The 17,245-nt window shown below is 39.1% G+C and overlaps 1 protein-coding gene across 5 annotated transcripts in view; it reads left to right on the forward strand.

Annotated features, from left to right (window-relative positions):
• PCDH9 (protocadherin 9) overlaps positions 1–17,245 on the forward strand; it is a 696,978-nt gene that overhangs the window by 143,363 nt on the left and 536,370 nt on the right. The window lies entirely within an intron of this gene.

Genomic DNA, 17,245 nt, shown 5'->3' on the forward strand with positions numbered 1-17,245 from the left:
CCTGGAGGAATGTTTGAATGAGGTTGTCTTGCCTCTGGCTTCTTGGCCAACTTGCTCTAATAAGATATGAATAAGATATACAAGGTCATAATTTATAATATGATATGAAAATTATGCATCCAGTGAAAGGCTAGGGGGAAAAATAAGGGATGGCAGTGGTGGTAGAGACAGCATTTATTGTGATTACTAGAAGGGGGCCTTAGTGGGCTGGGATTATTTTACTTTAAGTGAAATTGATTTTGTTCATGATTTGATTTTAATCTAGTTTAGATGAATCAAATTCTACAAGGAGCAGATATTTAATTTAGTACATTAGGATGAAAAGGACATCAGTTCAGAGAAGTTTAATGCATATGATGTGATAAAAGCAGTATCTGATTATGAGAGGAGTTTTTATAGTAATTCCTTGTTATTTCATTACTTCTTGGATTTTTTTTTTCTCTCCACATAATATTTTTATTAAATCCAGCCAAGATTCTAGTCTCCTTAATGATATTTAGGCTGATTGCCTGAGCAAAAATAATAATAATACTAAAAATTGGAGGAGGACAGGGAGGGAGACAGAATTCCAGACTTAGCACACTGATTTTTGCTAGAGATCTACTATTGGAACAAACAGAAGATCCTCGCTTGCCTCCGGGGCAGTTGCTGCAGGCGAGCTCCTTTGCAGAACGAGTCATAGCTGTCTTGTTACAGACTGCAGTTGTAAACAGAGAGTCTGTAGAAACCAATCTCCTGCAATTTTCCAGTCTACTGTTTTCTAATCTAGGGGAGCTGGAATGCTTTGCAATTTGGAAGAAGTTGGTTGCTGTTGAAGAGAGGTCTCCTACACTTTAGCAGTCAGGACCAGATGGATCTGTTTTCTTAGGTTAACACCAGAGTTGGGAAAGCCATCCATGCTGAGAATGCATACAAAGTTCAGCTGATGTGTGTATATATATATATATAGATATATATACACACAGAGGTTTCTTTTTCTTATAGAATAGTTTATGTGAAAATATTCCTATTTCTCTCTTCCCTGACACCCAGTTACTAGCGGCCTCTTTTTGGAAGAAGGAAATACTGTTGATTCACTGGCTTTCTTCACCTTTTTAGCACTGTTCTTTGGGTTGTTATAGATAAATCAGAGAAGTAGTTTCCTCACTGAAGAATGTTTTCTGTTTGGATGCTTAATGAATAAACCTTTTATATGCTTAAGGAAAAAATTTGCTGTGGTGGAAGGGACTTTCTATTACCATCTACATTCACAAAGATCAGTATGGGTCATGGTGATCTGCATGGGAAAATAATAAAAAGGAATAATGAAGGAGAATTCTTACATCATAGATGCAGGGCAGAAGTTGGCAGAAAAACATTTTAATACATCAGTCTGGGGATGCTTGATTATATGTCACCTTGCTGAGCTTGCTTGTGTTAAAACTAATTATGAGTGCTTTTGCCTTCGTTGTAAAAAAATATAATTAAGATTTTTCATTTGTTGAAATGCTTTTCAGCAAAAGGCAAAAAAGGAGGGGCGGGGAGGAAGATTAAAAAAAAAAAAAAAGTGGCTGTATGGGTCTGGCAGCCTGTGTCCAGAGGATGGGACCTTCCCTTTCAGTGCTTAAATCTAATCATGTGTCTCAGGCAAAACTACATCCCCCTTCAACTCCCCCTTCCGTATAACAAGTTGTTCCAATTTAAAACCAATTTAGTTAAACTGGGACACTGGTGGGTAATTGTCAGATGCCTCCTGTTTGGAGGCAGAATGCACTCTAGAGAAATCTCTGGAGATGGGTTTACATTGACGTAAATGAAATTAAGATTTTAAAAGAGTGCACACTATCTGTAGAAAATGCATTGGGTTTCCCCCTTATACTGTTTTAAAGCTAGTACCTATCACCTATTGCCCTGGTCCAAGACCTGTGGTCATTGTGGTTCCCCACCAGAGGCTGAGAGCCACCATAGGAGCCATTTGAAGGACACATTGAGGATGTGGTCTGGCATGACAGAGAGACACTGTTTCCCTTTCTCGTTTGGAGACTTGACTCCTTTTTGGAATATCCAGTAAATAACACTTCCTGAGAGCCTGATGAATCAGCAAAAGTAGATGTTTTATATTTTGGTATCTTATACAGACACTTTGCCAATGAGTAGATGTATTGTTTCTTTCCGTCCTTAAATACTTGCGTGTTGTAGGCAACAACTGGAATTCTAGCTTGTTGTTTTAAAGTATAATGCCTTTATCCATCTACATTGTTTTATTTTCTGTCATTGACTAATTGGCATTGGCAAATAAGGTGGTATCGTTTTGGATCACATGAAGTTCACCTGAGGTTTGAATGAAGTAGTGTTAGACAGGGTAAGGGATAGAGCATTGAGTTTGGTCCATGCCTTATCAATAATCTTGAATTTCTACCACCTGCAACAACTATAGTTCCACTCCATCTCTTGCTTTTTCTTTGAGATGCTGGGAGTAATGGGAATTTTATTGTCATTGCTGACTATAAGTCCTGTACTGAGATTGCATGAGTTCATTTAGCAAGAGCTTTTCAGGGACCTACTGGCAGGAATTGATTTCCTTATTTTGGTCCTTCCATTTTGTGGATCAACCCAAAAAGGAGTCTTCAGTGAAAGAGGTTCTACTCTTATATGTATTAAAAAAATTATCAGCACGTGTTATGCTAGGGAATCCAATTTTCTTTATATGTAAGTGTATTTTAAATTTGCTGAATGCTTTAAAACATTTTATTTCACATTGCAATGCTAACTAGTATGTCTTTAGGAAGAGAGGGGTAGAAGGTAGCAAAGTAAACATGCAAATCTGGACATTGTGTTGATGAGATAGACTAATCTGGTGCAATTAAAGGCTTGAGTATATTCTTATTTTTATCGTATTGTATTTCCTAGCTCTTACTAGGCTTTAAACTGCCTGAAACCGTGAAAGGCTATATTCAATGTCACAGATGTGTGCAAGAGAATGCAAATGGGTTGACATGTACTTGTCAGTGTCAGCTGAGAAAAGAGCTGGCATGGATTGTTCAGTGGAACAATGAAGGAGGTGGTGTCTCCGGGACAATAGCATTAGCTGGCGGAGCAGATGGACTGCTAGCTTGGGAGGTCTAACTAATCCTCGATCAGAACAATGAACAAGAGTTTACGCTTTACTTGGCTAAACTCCACTAAAGTGAAACAGAAATGTGGATGTGTAGGGAATCCCGAGTTAGGGCCATCAAGTGCAATAATTTTGCCTGTTTTAAATATTCCAGAACGAGTGAGGGTATCAGCACAGGGATTCATTACTGTTAAGCAAATCTAGAAAATTTACCCATATGAGCAAACTCTCATAGGTGAAGTGGTAACATAATTTCTTGAATAAAGAACCTTTCACTAGGAGACTATCTTCAGTTCCTTATAACTTTGCCAAAATGAAGTTATCTGACATTTTCCCTTGCCAAGATCTGCCTAGGCTCAGATTTTTGAAAATGTCTAGAGGCAAAATATATTATTAAAATGAAATTAAAAAACAAAACAAAACAAACAACCCTCTTCTAACTGTTTATTAGAGGAAAGTCAATCCCTTTGTGCTTTGGAAAATGAACCTGGAATTGGTAAGAATGTATCTTTTGCTCTTTCTTTGGGAAAACCACCCACATTTAGTCCACTCATACACATTTAAAAATACCTCAGTTTGCCCTGGCTCAGTAGCAACATTAGCATTTGGCAGCTAAAGTCTGTGATTTGTGTCTGAATTGAGCTTGCTTTATCTCTCAGAAATCACTGGTGTGACCTGACTGCACATGAACTATCCCTAAATGGCTGTATCCATGTATATGAGGGTGAGCAGCTCTTTTTTTTTCCAATATGGTATTCGCAGAGGGCTCTTGATCTCCACAGCGAGATTCTCTTCTCTGTTTTCAGTATTTGTCCACCTGATGTCCAAACACAACTGAGAAGTGCAGTCTGGCGTGGTTGCAGTGAGATGAGGAGCAGGCGTGGAGTAGGAAACGGGAGTTGGAGGGAAGAGGTACCTTGGTCAGTAAGGAGAAAGAGGTGGCAGGAGCCACCCGAGAGGCATAGGGAGGCCCATGGGTGGTACCGACTGCAGCTGCAGTGAGGCAGGAATGTAAAAACCGGAGATAAGAGCAAAGGTGGTGAATGATACTGGCAAGGTAAACAGGGCTTATGAATCTGGGAGAGCAGTGGCAGAGACTGGACAGGAACAGTCACTGAGGAAAATGTAGGTAGACAGGTCAATGAGAAGCTGACAGTTGGAAAAGAGCTATGAACTAGAAGCTCAGAGTTAGAAAATATTCATGAGGGCTAATTGGAAGGCTAGAAGCTTGCTTCTGTAGGATCGCTCTGATATTGATGGTGAGAAAGCCACATCAGCTGCCTGTGGCAGATATGCTAAGTCTCCCTCTTCACTGGCTGGAAAGGAAATGTAGGAAAGAGAACTTTTTTATGCCTGAAGTTAGCCTGGCGATACATGACTTAAATGAAGCTTTCATTTCAGTGAAGGCTTGCTTGCTGTGTGTTTCTTATTATCCATGTGACAGCCTGTGATGCACTGACTCTGATGTGCAGAATGCCTTGCGCTTGCCCCGGCAGCCGAGGCTGAGGGGTATCTGCTCAGAGCCTGCGGGAGGCTGTGCAGTGCCAACCGCTGGAAAAAGCAAGACCCTGGAGCTCCGAAATCTATTTCACACCTCTCTATTTTTGGTTTCAGCAGATGTACATCAGCTTTTCTTTGTGAAATATGCCCAGCAATGCTACCGCACGCTGCACAGTGACATTGTGTGGATAAATCTGTTAATATTTAGAAAGAACTAAAAATCTGTAGTGGGAGAATCAAGAACCCGTGAGAAAGTTAATATTTTGGTATCAAGTCATGATTTGAACAGTGTGCTGGAAAGGATATATGGTGTATTCACTGAATAGTGAGGAAAAAGTAAGCACAGAATAGCTGCTATTTAACAAGCAGTGCCTACTCTGTGCACTCAATGAGAAGAGATAGCAGATGTGATTTAAAATGTTTATGTACAGAGAGGGGAAAAGAAAACAAAGCAATTGTTATTCTGGCATTCCCTAATTTCTTGTTACCTGATTTTGTGGTGTTAACAGTCTGCTGTATTATTTCAGCAGTGCAGCTTTCACTAATGTTCAGGCTAGTCCTACCTACTCATCTTCTTTACTTCAGAAGGCTTTCTTAAAAAAAAACAACCAACCACAAAAATTCGTGCTTGCTGGGAAGGGGTTAAATAACACAAGCCTTTTTTTCTGTCTACTTTGCTAATCTGGACACCGTGTTAGAATCACAATTGCCTATGAGGTTATCTACCCTGTTGAAGCTCAGAAGAATTTTCAATGACGCTCATTTGTAGTAATACCTGTTGGGGGAAAGAAAGAGCTTGTGCAATTACAACTTCTCTTATAGCCATTGCTTATCTGAGTCTGCCTCTGAGTCAGGAAGCCTTTTCTGGCTTGAGCAGTGCAGTGAAGAATGACTCTGCTGCCGACAGAATGGAAACTCAAAACGAGATTGAGTTTAAATCCACAGCTGGGACTTGAACACTTGGCACCAGGGATCATAAGGTCATTGCAGTAAGACAGGGAACGTTCAGTGTAGTGTCTAAGAAACACATCGGCTTGCCAGTCCCCACTGCAGATTTTCACTATCTGGTATATGTGTGCCGTACAATAGATGCCCACCTTTTCAACCTGCAAAAACCCCCCAAGTCTGTATGATTTTTTCTTTTTTATGGTCAGACAAAAATATTTACCTGCAGCAAATAGTTATTTATTAAAGTTGTCACTTCCAAAACAGTGGAAAATGGATTTTCATATTTTTTTGACATATAAAAGATACAAAATGTCCTATGAAATATGATTACATTGCTCAGGATATCAAAACTCAAATAACTGAAGGCAGTTGTTTGGTTTTTGGGTTGTGTTTTTTTTTTTTTTGTAAAACGTTGTTTGGGATTCATGTATAGCTTTTAATGCCTTGCACACTGAAGATTGCAGGGCCACTGAAGTTATTAATAGTATTAAATTCAGAAAAAATAAACAAGGATTGTTTGTAAAGGTAAAGCTATAGTAATAGATAGCTACAGTCTTACAGATTTTCTTGTTGGTGTTTATTCCAGGTTAGGTGTATTACCTTTCATAATTCTTGATAAATTCAAATGACCAATAGAGCAAGAGCAACTTTTTAAAGAGACAGTGTGACCCCTGAATCCAGAGGTGCATATTAATCTTACAGCCAATAATCCTGCCTGAAAAAATACATAAAATGCATTTTAATAGAATCAGAGGTAATAATTTCTTGCTTTGAAGGAAAGGTGAAAGCTTCACTGAGACAGAAAGCAGAAACCAGTCTGGCTTCAAGGACTTAGGGTAAAACTTGGTACTGTACAGGGGAACAGGCACGGGAGCAGATTTGGGAATCTGCAGAGGACTGAGTTCACAGGAATAACGTTGTCTGGTAAGAACTTATTAATGAGAAAAAACATTTAGTTGACATTATTTATAAGCTCTTTGTAACTTTTGTGATTACTAATGCACTAATCTTCTAGACATTTAACATGTTTTTTCTGTTGTCTGATAAATGTGACAAATTTGTCAGAGATTAGATGTATGTACTTTATACAGTATATAAACTATACTTTTAGGCATCTGAGTCCTCACAAGAGAGAGCTGTTGAACCCCATGAGCTTTGAAAAACAGAGCTCGCATGGGATAATTGAAATGCCAGACATAAAACCATATTAAACAGGGCTTCATCGGTTAAGCCTCTCACAGAGCTGTTATGTGCTGTATAAAAACTAGCAAACCAACCAACTGGTATTCTGACTTTTACTTTCAAATGACGTGATTGATTGCTTTTTTATGGTAAGTGGGGAATAACTAGGGGCTAATAATCCAAATAATGCACACCAAGGATGGACTAAATGTATGAAGAAAACCGTAAGAACTACAAAAGGTAGAGCTGAAACCTCTATCATTTGATTTAAATAGACTGTAGCACTGTAGACTATTAAAGAAAGGAATCCAGATTTGGGAATCTTATGGTTTGAGAAAAAGGTCAGTCTGAACTGGATGAAAAACAAACCCTTTTGCAATTTGCTGAATCAAAAATTAAAAAAAAAAGTTTCAAGAGTGCTGGCACACAGTGTTTTGAATTTAAATAGGCTCCCTGCAGTTGCTCAGTGAAGCTGGCATTCTTGACAGACCAGCAACTTCAGTTTAGTGATCAGCTACTTTGGGTTTTAGGATCTGTGGCTCTGATAGGAATTGGGATACTTGAGGCTGTCCCCATTGCAGAATGGGAGATAAATACAGAGAGAATTGGACCTCTCAGCGCTTTCAGTCTCCAGGCTCCTTCACAGAGCACCCCTGGCATGACTAACTGCCCTGATGGGAGCCCTTAAAACTCTCTTTTGGATTCATCAGCAGTTCATCTATTGCAGCAAGCATGGACCCAAATATTTTTTGGGGTCAATGAATACACAGTCAGAGAAACTCCTCAGGGAAGCTGAATAGAACTTGCAGTAATAAGGAAAATGTCACTTTTCAGTGACTTCCCTGTCATTTTTTTCTGTTTTACAGTAGTGTCTTCTTAACTTCCCTTGACAAAGCTTCCCATCTAGTCCAAGACTATTCAAACTTTAATTTACACTGAAACCTTTTTGACTGCCAAATCCAGACTTTATTCAGTAAAACAAAATTTTTCTGGCCATGGTATGTTCTCTCTTCATTCCTCCCCCCCCCGCCCCCCTTTTTTTTTCTTTCTCTTGGCAAGACAGCTTTTCTGGCTGCAACTCTTCATGCTTCTCAAAATGGTGATTAAAGACTCAAACTCAGATACTGATTTACTGCTGAAAGGTCATACTCTCCCCCTTCAATTAAGTGGTTTATCCATTCCTTATCACAAGACACAATCATGTCTATGTAACAGTTTCCCACGCTGCTTCCACTTAGATCTGTGTTGCATCAGTTGCTAACAACCAAGAACTCTCTAAATAAATAAGTAAACTCAGTTTAACCTTCACTTTACACAATGTTCTTACAAAATATGTTTTGTTATTTTAAGGTTTGTTCTGCCAAGTGAATAACACCCAAGATCTTCATAAGTAAGTATTAAGGCTAGAAATACGGACCTGTGTTTACTTGGCACTACATTTACCTTGGCAAAATGAAGATCAGGTTCTTAAAATATGATAGGACAATAACCATTAAGCTCCCACCTCTTAACCTTTCATTCTGGCTTTCCATCTTTATGTATTAACCACAGCACTTTCTTTCATTCTGATTTATTTTTATTGTACTTTCCCAGCAGGCTTGCAGTAATGCTGCTTGCTGTGGCTTCTATGTGCAGAACACACACTCTTGCAGTAATCCAAATTTTGTTTATTCCATTTCAGGGGCAAGCGGATTTGAAGAGAAGTACCTTGATGGCTAATTCTCTTCATAGTTTCTCTTACAGCAGGTTGCAAATTATCTTTGACTGCTATTGTAGGCAGAAGTATACTGTAATGACAAAAGAGTATTGATATATGAAGGAATCCATTAACGGTTTGTGGCTGTGATTTTTCTCATCTATGGTGTGCACGTTTCAATATATGTTCTGCCGAACAAATCCATAGCTCATACTACAAAACAGCTTCAGATGGTTTCACTCATACAGAACACTTTTGTCTGCTAAAACTATTGTGGAATTATGCTACTGACATTTCAGCCATTGAAAGTGGCCTTTCTTTGCTCTAATTAGGCAGCTGAGACTGTCAGCTATTTCTATGGAGTAAAATTTTTATAAGATTTACGGTGGCTTCTTCTTCAAGAGGAATTAGCTGTGAAAGACAGATCTAAGTAGAAAAACTTGCCGCTGTGCAAACTGTTCGGGTTGTGTTTGAGAGTGTGAGGATTGCTGTTAAAGACACACTGGTGCAGGATGGATAGTTGGTATTGCTCTGCCCAGCCAGTAAAGGCAGGGTAGTTTCACAAAGCCTTCTTCAAAAATTAATTGTATACATCCCAGTATACTGTCCTGTGAGTAAAACAGTCAGGGCTACCCTTGGGGGCCCTGTAGAGACTTTCATGGCTGTTGGCAGGATACACTCTGTAGAATGTATTTAGTCACTGTATGGAACAGGCTTCTTTTTGGTGCTTTTCTGAGGTTTGAGGGAAAAGGCTCTTCACAGCCCCTTCCTCCCTGAAGCAGTGCATCTGTACACCGCACGGTGGGATGTGCTAGCTCTCAGGCTCCTGGGTACTGTGAAGATGCTGGACTGTATGAAGGAAAGTGTTTGTCATGGTTTAACCCCAGCCAGCAGCTAAGCACCACACAGCTGCTCACTCACTCCCCCCTACCCAGTGGGACAGGGGAGAGACTCGGAAAGAAAAAGGTAAAACTCATCAGTTGAGATAAGAACAGTTTAATAGAACAGAAAGGAAGAAACTAATAATGATAATAACAACAATAATAAAATGGCAATAATAATAAAAGGATTGGAATATACAAAACAAGCGATGCACACTGCAATTGCTCACCACTTGCCAACCGATGCCCAGTTAGTTCCTGAGCAGCGATCCCCCTGGGCCAACTCCCCCCAGTTTATATACTGGGCATGACATCACATGGTATGGAATACCCCTTTGGCCAGTTCGGGTCAGCTGCCCTGGCTGTGTCTCCTCCCAGCTTCTTGTGCCCCTTCAGCAACAACTGAAAACGTCAGTGTGTTATCAACATTCTTCTCATACTGAACCCAAGACATAACACTATACCAGCTATTAGAAAGAAAATTAACTCTATCCCAGCTGAAACCAGGACAGTGTTACACTGCTGAATTCCCCCAAATACCTCATCTACTATTTGCTTCACTTTGAGTTAAGTTTTTACAACTCTTGAAAGAACAAAGCCTGGTAAAGTTTTCAATTAAAATAGACAGCAGGGTGGTATACTAGCAGGAGTTGTTATTTTGTTAGTGAGGAAAAGAAATGCAAAAGTGATGTATATGAAAATTGGACCTCAGAGTGTATAGTGTATGTATTGCTGCAAGACCTACCGTACAAGATACATCTCTGCTTGTCAGTGAGACTGGATTTTTAGGAGCAGATGATTTGATATTTAGAACAAGACAACTTGCCAAAGTCATTACTTTAGTATTTTCCATTAGATACACTCCCTGTTCAAATCAATAAAATACCCATCCTCAGCTTTCATTAAGCACGAGCCAAATGTCACCATCTCCTAGAAGTATGCTGCGAGATTACAACATGTAGCTGCCTTCTGCTTATACACGAGTAAGCTTGTGATAAGTTCACTTTAAACCGGATTTTCCTCCTCTTCCTTCCTTCCTCATCCTTCTTTCTTATTTTCCCCTTGCTTGTAAGGGTTTAATTTTCACTAGCTTGCCAAAAGCATAATTATACTTGCTGCATATAAATATCCAGTGGAGATCAGAAGAGAAGACAGAGAAAGTAATTTTTAGAATTCTAAAAAAAATTGCAAATGCAAACTGAAAGTGCCGACAGGATTGGAAGTGTGTGGGCTGGATCACTAATTTCCACTAGGGCAGGCTTCATTCAAGGGGAAAATACAGTTAAATTAGACACACTTAGGTAATGAATTACTTGCATATCTCTAATGAGCACTTCAGATTACCTGCTATTAGAATTCTAGGACACCCAACCTAAATTTGGGTGGGATACTGCCTACACAACTCTCAATTTCAGGAAAAAGAATTACATTTACTTTTATTATATGGGCATTTCATTTGACTATAAGATGTTTTGTGTCTTAATTGAAAATGCTGTCAGTTTATGTAGGATTTAACTATACATACATACAGAAAATACAGGCTGGTTTATGTGGAGAGTCTTTGTTCTTTGTGTTAAATTGTGATTCACTGAATTCCAGTGAGGCAACTTTAGCAGATTGAAATAGCAACATCCCCACTAACTTTTAGCAAGCTCTGCTTGCTGATCTGTGTTTGGAAAAGAACAGGGTAGTTCCGTGTGTTAGTACATACTAATTTTAAAGTTGTCAGGGCATTCATTTATCGCTTTATATAACCTTTGACGGAAGGTATGGACTGTAGGTTGGATAATCAAGTCACAGATACACAGTTTACATTATTTAGATGATATTTTGATATGATGATATTTTGACACAGGCTGTATTCTTATTAGCATGGCTTAAAGAAAAAGAAAATGCCTTCAGATCATCAAGGTGGAATTCATATGGTCTGATCAGAAATCCCCTGTAGTCATTGAAAAGACTCCTGTTAATGCAAACAGACTTTATATTAGACCGAAAACGTTCTCCTTCAAAGCTCTTCCCAGCTTTGTAGTCACTTATTTTTATAGATTGCTTTTCCTCTAATTCTCTTTACTACAGAGTGTCTCTTACTGATCTCTTGTTCTCTATTTTGTCCTAATACCTTTCTCCTTCTGGGCTTTTATTCTGGATCTCACTATTAACTTTTGTCGACTTCTATTCATGAGTTAAATCACTGTCTTTTGTCTTCATTCAAATAACTCTTCAAAACTCATCCCTTTTATGGAGCCTTTAGGGAGAACCCATTGACTTAAAGAAATCTGAAATGCAAATAATATACTTGGCAAATATACAGTATAGTTAATCACTTTCACTGGAAAACTGTGGTTTTCCAGCATACTTGGGAATATTCTTATTTCCTGTGTGGTTTTTCTATGTGCCACTTTTTTTGTATTCCCCACTAGTTTTTTGTTCATTGTCATTAAAGAACTTGTGCATTTGGTTTATTATCACTAACATTTTAAAATGTTTCCAGAAGGTTCCTGACCTTATTTCCCTATAACGTGTGTGATTCACACATGGGGTTAATATATCTGTGTATATAGAAACCCATTAGATTTTGTGCTTAAAAATACCGTGCTGCTGATCTACTGTCATACTTCGCTTTTATCAAGCAATCATATTTTAAAAACACGTATACAAATTTACCTGAATGTCTGACCAAGGTCAGAAGTAAAATACATGTTAACTTTGTGAACGCTAATAAATTGTCCTGTAATCTTTTCTGATATTTGAGCACTTGTTTTATGTTGTTCCATACGAGTATAATGAACCTTTTCCATTACCTTTTATGGGTATTGCTGAAAGGTTCATTAGAAGAACACTGACAGGTGGATAGGAATGCATTTTAAACCTCTCTGAATATACAAAATGTGAATAAACTAGTTGAAGGTAAAATATTTCTCTAGCCTTCCTGTATGCTTTAAAATGTATGTCAACCTTCCCCTGTCTGTGTCAGGTCATGAGTGACATTTGAACAGCAATTTTTGTTCACGTGGCACATCTAGGCTGTCCCCAGATTTTTCTTTAACAATGAGAACAACGTCTCCCCTCTGCCAAACCCACAAACACAGAACAATTCCATAATGATGCCGTTTCCAAAGCCCTTTGTGTCACCACTAGAAGCCAATATACAAGTCATTCTTTTGTTATATAGAATCAATACTTTGTCTTATTTGCAAGAATTTTGCATGCATATAAAGATTATTTTGTTAGAAACAAAGACTGCCAGCATCCTTTTAATGGTAAAATGTTTCAAGTATCATTTGTCTATTATCACCAGAATAATATCATCAAAGTCAATTCAGTTTTTAACAAATCCAGTTAGATGCTAGATGTTGGTTTATAACTTGTGATACCATTACAAGAAGCGAAAAACTCTACTAATTTGCACTAAGATCCTTTTGTGCATATAATGCTTAAATATTAAATAAATTCTTTCTACTGGTATTTTGCAGCCAAAGTTAAAAGTAATAAATAAAGAAAACAAATTAAATTGAGAAATATTTGAAATGACAGGCTCAGATTTTCCTCAGCTGGGTTAGAGCTCAGAGTTAAATACAAAGGGGTTATTATGAATCTGCTTACTAATAATTGTGATTATCAGAAATGAAAAGAATAATTGTTATATTTACTTTGCATATGGGTCCTCACAAAACAGCGTGTTATCTCAGGACCCATGTGCAAAGCAAATATAACAGGGTAGTTATTCTAACAAGGCTTACTGAACAGCTACTCCAGCAACTTTCTTTTATCAAATGTGTGAAACCAAACACTTATCTATGAAGAAAATATAATGAGAAGAAAAAGTAGGGCTGCTTGGCATAAGATAATATTAAATGCAAGACACTTGCATGATGTTCTCTTCAAGATCAGAAACTTCTTGGTTATCATTGGGTAAGTTTCAACAGGAGGTCTGGTTTTTATTTTTGTCTTGAGAGATGTTTCTCTTTACAGTTGACATCAAACTTTCACATCAAACCTTCACATGTATAAACAAGATCAAAAGTTTTGAAAAACTTTAAATTCCTCAGTCAGCATCTCTTTTTATGAGCTCAGTCATAATGTTACTTTACACAGTGTGGTATGGCTGTTTTCCCTGATTCCTTTTAGTTATTATTCGTAACCGTGTGGAAGAACTAATGGTGTTAAAACCTGAGAAATGGAACAGCATCAGAAAATGGGGTAAAAGAATGGTCTGGATCAAAACGTCTGGATGTAAAGGTAGAGCTTTCACGGGTTGATAAGGAATAGACGAAATGATTGGGATTGTCATATTCTGTTGCTTTTCAGTTCTCAAACTGCTGTATTTTTTAAGTTAAAGAACAGTGGATCTTCATGCGTAAACCTGCATCTTGGATAATCTATGCAAAATCAAAGCTAGAGGCAGGGGGATCAGCAGCAGGGGTGCTCCTGGGAGGCAAAGGAAGTGGGCTGTAAGGGATTGACAGGAACAATATTAAGGAAGGGGAGTCTTTGTGTTAAATTCTCCTTGCATGCTCACACATAGGTACTTTGCAGAATCCCTTGTTTCATTTTGGTTTACTTTTATAATAGATAACCACAGGATCAGAAAATGAAAAAAGCAGTAAACCCTTACAAATTATATGATGTTTTCTGAATACCATATAGTCTCCTCTGTCATTGAAGGGCCAGATTTTTTGCTGGTGTGAACCAGTATGGTTCCATCAACCTTATGGAGTAACTGGTAGGATTGGCAACAGTGGGATTCCAGGGATTTACATCAATTAAAACTGGATTTCAGACTGAATTCCCTAGTTTTGTTTTATTTTATTTTGCCTTAATCTGTACAGAGACTGTTTTAAGTACCATTGCATATTTCCTCCCCATGACTCTCACGTTTGTCTGACCTTAAAAAAGTTAAAGTTGACAGCCAAATAAGATTTTCTTAGTGCACAAGGCATTGTGATATGCATTTAGGTGTCGTCTCTTTCCGTTTTACTAACTTGCTGTATAGTTCATCTAACTTCTCTGAGTTGAGCTGAAAGCCTTGTATCAGGAGCTGTAGCTATCAGTGGAAGTAAATGAGTTGCCACTAGTTACAACACTTTTTTTTGCCCCTTAAGCAGCAGTAGTCAGGAAGCCTGGGACAGGATAAAAAAAATCAAAATAATTGGATGTAAGAAATCTGAAGGTACAGCAGAGTCGTCTTTTTTTTTTACAGGTAACTGTAGAATTTGAATAATTTAACCTTTAAAATGTTGTTTATTCTGTTGTGATCAAGAGGAAAAAATGTCACTCCTTTCTTTTGCTGATGCCATTTACAGGGTATGATTACAGATGCACGGTGTAGGTGCTTGTGTACAAGGAGCCTTCATCTCGGTGAGGAGCTTTGCTCTGCGAAACACATCAGCCAGAACAATTAAAAAAGGAAAAAAGAAAATCACACTCAGATTTACCTAGCATCACTCTGGGCATTTACAAGGTGAAGAGTTTGGCTTGTGAAACTGGACAGGAAAAATCTGGCATAAACTAAGAAGAGCTTTTGGGTTTATCACCAAAACCATGACCATTTCTTTGCTTTGTTAGATAGGTACCCGTGGTCGCCCCATCTCTTATCCTCTGGAACTGGTTGCTGCCTGGGCAGTACACGGGACAGTGGCTCCCTGTGGGCTGGGGCTGGCAGGTGGGGGTGTCCCCACGGGGGTGGCAGGGTAGGAGCCCATCGCCCCAGCCAGGGGCAGGGCAGTGGGGGCAGCCCCAGCCCTGGGCGTCAGGCACCTGCCTGGGGACGGCCTGGGAGTCAGGCCAAGGTCTGGACCAGCGGGAGGAGAGCTGGGCACAGGCAGGGCTCTTGATGCAAATGGCGATGACGAGCGGTAGCACCTGCTCTTCACAATCCGTTGTACTCCACTTCTGCGTCCTTTCCTGCGCGCGCAGTGGTGGACGCCATTGAAATTGCGGTCGTAGGTGACAAAATCAGAAAAGACGTTGGGATGACTGGTTCCAGGTGCCGTAATATGGTCGGGTTTACATTTCGCAATGTCCTGAAGTTGGAAAGTCGCTATTCTCTTGCCTTTGCTTGAGGAGATGCAGTTCAGACTATCATTGTCTGTCACGCTGCGTATAGCAGTGCTATGTGCTGCCTGGTACTAGTCATTGTGGAGCTGAGAAGACCTTTACTACAAAGACCCTTATTCATAGGGTCATATCCATATATGCTTTGCCAGCACTACTTCACCACTGGTGAGAAGATGGCTGGCTGCCTTTAATATTCCTATTCTGGGAAAGCCAACAGAAATGTATTAATGGAAAAGTGAGATTAAATCAAGGAACAGATCTCTGACCCAGAACTTTGTGTGCTTTAAAACACGACCGATATGCTCCAAAAAATGGCCTCACGATGTGGTATCCTTGTACCTTCCAGAAAAAATGTTGTATTTTCTGGAATGTATTGCTTTACCAGGTCTAGAATATATTCTGTTCTATGCTGTGCCACTGCAGATAGTCCACTGAAAATACTTTGCTTTCCTTAGGAAGCACGGCCTGTAGCATGCCTTAGGGCATGGCACATGTGGGGCTCAAGTGATAGCTGAGTTACTGTATACGCGCTGTATAGTTGCTTATACTTACTTCAACATAAAACAGCACATTTACACATTAGACAAGCACAAAATGGTCCATGTGGAACTACTTTCACTTGAGGCAAAGTGTCCTTGTAGAGGTTTGAAGTGTGAAGTGAATTTTATCATTTTAAATTGTACAAATAAGCAGAAAAGAAAGTTAATTTGTATTCTTTTTCCAGTTTCAGAACAGTTGAGGGGAAGGTTTTCCCTTTTTCTCTGCTTCTTTTTTTTTTTCATTTTTTGGGGAAGGGCAGGAAGGCTAAGACAAATTATCTTTTTCTTAAGGGTGTAAACCAATTTCCAAAGGAATATAAAATAAAATAAAGAATGTGGGAGAGTGAGCCTCTCAAAGGTGACTTGACATGTGTGATGAGTAAATTTATTTTGTGTTTTATTATGTGGAGCTTTTTATTTAGATGGGTGCAAAGTGAAAGTTCACGGTCTATTGGAAAAAGTGCTATGAATTTCTCTTTCCCTGGGAAAGCACTAGCCATTGGACATACCAGTTGTGTATTTGAATATATTTCAAGATGAATCTTACAGGTTGTATCACTTGCATCCTACTTCAAACACTGCCATATGCAGAGAGGTAGTGCAGTGTAGAATTTATCCCTTTACCTCACAGGTGTTTGGGCAGGCATGCTGTTCCTGAGAGTTTTTATGAGTTTTTAAAAACTTTCTCACGTCTTACTGTCTAGTTCTTTTCATTCAAAATTGCAGTTTTCCCTGAGGAGCTTTCTGAAAGATGCTCACCAAAACATAATAAACAATTTGAATTATTTGGATTTAGTGCTTCAGGTGGAAGTATCACCAGTGTGCAGTGGCAGATCTGAGAAGACTGTGATTCACGAACAGCAGCAGTAATTCAGAGACCAAAATCTGGTCCTTTGAGCTTGCAACGCACTATGACTTGCAGAGTAGTAAAACTGAAGTCTCTCCATGGAAGGCATTGGAACTACATCTGAGAACGAAGCCACTACGCCCCAGTCACCATACTACAATAGTATGCTTGCAAGTAAAATGCCTGCGGAAACAGCCGAGGATTCCTTTTTTCGCTGTGACTATGAAAGCTTTGGCAATTGCCTTTTCAAACCTAGAATGTCTGAGTTTCATGGAGAGCTCAGGACGGCTTAACGAGGGGTGGTCTCTACAGCTGCCTGGGCCTGAATAGACAGGGCAATCTGGAAATCAGCCTCTCTAGCTTGTAGTTCACTATGTGTTAAGCTCCCATTTTAATTTACAGTCCATAATATAGTTTCTTTGGCAGGGATTCATAAATCTCCATTTCACTTGTACGACTGCTGCATGATAATGGACCTTTCTCTGCTGCTGCCTCTAT

The sequence above is a fragment of the Aquila chrysaetos genome, chromosome 14, assembly GCF_900496995.4.
Source record: "Aquila chrysaetos chrysaetos chromosome 14, bAquChr1.4, whole genome shotgun sequence".
NCBI classification, from domain to species: Eukaryota; Metazoa; Chordata; class Aves; order Accipitriformes; family Accipitridae; genus Aquila; species Aquila chrysaetos.